We start from the raw sequence: 2,898 nt of genomic DNA, 5'->3' as shown, positions 1-2,898 counted from the left end.
GAGATAGATACTATTATTCTCCCCACGGGACAGATGAGGAACCCAGGCTGACAGGGGTTAAGTGACTTCCTCAAAGCATGCAGTTAGAAAGTGACAGAGCCAGGATTTGAACTCAGACATCTGGCCTCCGAGCACTGCAGCCAGCAGCCAGAGCGCAGTCGGGAGGGATGCCCCACTGCTTGTCACCGTCACTTAGAAATACAGTCACCCACCATCTTCCCTGTCTCTGGCCGCTGTGTGCTGTGTGACCTTGGCCGGGCCAGTTGACCTCTCTGGGCTCTCATCTCCCCACTGACACAGGAAGCCTGGTCCCTGAGCTAACAATTACCAGGGTTATTGTGAGGACGCAGGAAGATAACGAGTTGGAAACTGCTTTTCAGCGGAGAAAGTACCGCACAGCTGCGATGGCTCATCACTTCCGCAGCCTTCAACTCCCCACGACTCAGCAGGAACTGGCTAATGGACAGACACCAGGGGCCTCTCAGCATCTCTGGCTGTTCAAACAAACACCTCTCCCCTCCACTGCCCCCGCTCTGGACTGCCCTTCGGAGACAGAGGCAAAGCTCTGGCCTTCTCCTAGCTTCTCTCCAGCGCTGGGGGGGACCAGGCTGGACTTCTGGACCACCCACCCCCTGCCTGCCTTTCTTTAAAAGGACAGTCGTTTTAGTTGCGTCCCCTACATGCTTCATGGGCACCCTCGCACTTCACCCTCACAATGACCTCCATGAGGGTGCCAAAGCTCAGAGAGGTGAAGCCACGTGCCTGGGCTCACACAGCCACCAACACAGTGGAACCAGGATTCAAACCAGTCTTCCCTGCCTGCAAAGTCCACACTATTTTTTTTAATATATGCTTTTATTGGTGTCAGAGAGGAAGGGAAAGGGTGAGAGATAGAAACATCAATGTCAAGAGAGAATAATTGATCGGCTGCTTCCTGCACCCCCCCACACACCTACTGGAGATTGAGCCCATAATTCGGGCATGTGCCCTGATCGGGAATCGAACCCCGACCTCCTGGTTCATAGGTTGATGCTCAACCACTGAGCCACGCCAGCCTGGCTAAAGGCTACACTCAACTTCCTCACCAACCTACTTCTCCACGAAATGGGCGGGGCTGTGCCCATTTTTCGGAGGAAGAGACTGATGCTCAGGAGGGTTAAGGCACTTGCTCAAGAAGCCAAAAAGGAGCCGGCTGCAAACTCAGTAGCCTTGCTCCTCCCCTGCCGCTCAGTGTCATGACCGGAAGCTCGGGTGCAGGGCTGCACAGTCAAGGGGAAGAGGATCCAGGCCAGGTGGGCACCTTGAGCGTCGGTAGAGAAGCTAAAGCAGAGAGGGAAGGGCAAAGGAGTGCCAGGGTTCAACCAGCCAAGTCACCCCTCTCTGGACCTCGGTCTCCCCAACAGGAAGCACCAGACCCTGGGCTGGCTGCGGGGACTCCTTAAAGCCCCTCCAACTGCAGGCGGCTGTTTCCTGAGCAGAAGTCCCCAACCCTGGCCACTCACCAGAATCCCCTGGGAACTGGTTACAACCCCAAATGCTGGGCTGCACCCCAGAGTCAGATTTAGCAGGTAGGCCTGGGAACCTATATTATTTGCATCCACTGTGACCACCTTCACACCCACACCCCAAGCTTCTGTCATCAGCCACGTCCAAGCATCCCAGTCTGGGACAATTTTCCCAAGGTCACATGGAACCCCGGCACCCTCACAGAGTTCACACTAAGGCAGGAGGTGGTACTCAGGGGCCTGGTGTAAGTGTGTACGTTGGGGTGTAGGGGGGGCACGTGACAGGTCAGAGTGGCATCAACGGGTCTCTAGTGTAGATCACAGCTCGAAACCAGGGTCTAGTAGAATTCTAGATGTGGGGTCGGGGAGGGACCTTGAGATGTCCCACCTTATTTGACTAATTCTTCATTTAGCAAATAGTTAGTGGCAGCTACTAAGTGTCAGGCACTGTTTTAGGGGCTGGGAGTACAGCAGTGCCCTTTCTCTTCTGATGCTTCATTGCCAGAGGGAAGATGGTCATAAAGCAGGTGAGACTGGCTCGGCCCTCTGCAGCCCTCCACAGCCTTCCCCACCTACACCCCCTTCAATATGACCCTAGTCACAGGCTGGGAGCTTCATCCTCGTTTTACAGTTGAATCACTGAGGCCCAAAAGCCATTTCAGCAGCCTGCCTCCCTGCTCCAGGCAGGCGACACCACCATGCCTCCCAACCAACCCTGTGTGTGTCTGCCTCTGAGCAGAACCTTCCCTGTCGCCATGGCAACCCCTCTGGGGAGGCCTGCCCTACTTTGCATCCCTGGCATAGAGCAGGAGGCCTCACCCCACCCCTTAAAACAGAGAGATGGGGTTTATCCCACCATGGAGAGAACTGGTCCCACTGGGGAAAGAACTGGGCTCCTTCATTCAGACATTCAATCAACATCGAGCGGCATCACAAATGCACCAGGGACCAAGCCGGGCCCTGCGAGAGGAGAAGAAATAAGTCATGGTCCCGCCCGTACAGAGCACACCACCTGCAGAGGGAGGCTGACAAAGGACCAGGCTCAGCGTGTCAGTAAAGGCCAGAACAGCAGTGATGAGGGCAACAGTAGCTACGTGCTAGGTGCAGTGCTAGCCCTTTTCATGGGTGGATGAAATCATCTTCATTCTACAGATGAGGAAAGCAAGGCTCAGAGAGGTTAAGAAACTTGCCCGAGGCCACACAGCTGAGAAGCAGCAGAGCCAGACGTAGGATCCAGGGAGATCCTATAGGTGCTCAGGGAAGGGACCCCAAACTCCATCAGCCTGGTCCCCAGGAAGCCATCCATCCTCAAAAGTGATCTCAAGAAGAGGAGAAGATGATAGGAATGGGAGCACAGGGTGATGGGGGAGGGGGTGAGGGGGAAGGAGGAGGG

The sequence above is a fragment of the Myotis brandtii genome, unplaced genomic scaffold, assembly GCF_000412655.1.
Source record: "Myotis brandtii unplaced genomic scaffold, ASM41265v1 scaffold129, whole genome shotgun sequence".
Lineage (NCBI taxonomy): Eukaryota > Metazoa > Chordata > Mammalia > Chiroptera > Vespertilionidae > Myotis > Myotis brandtii.
This window is presented reverse-complemented; position numbering follows the sequence as displayed.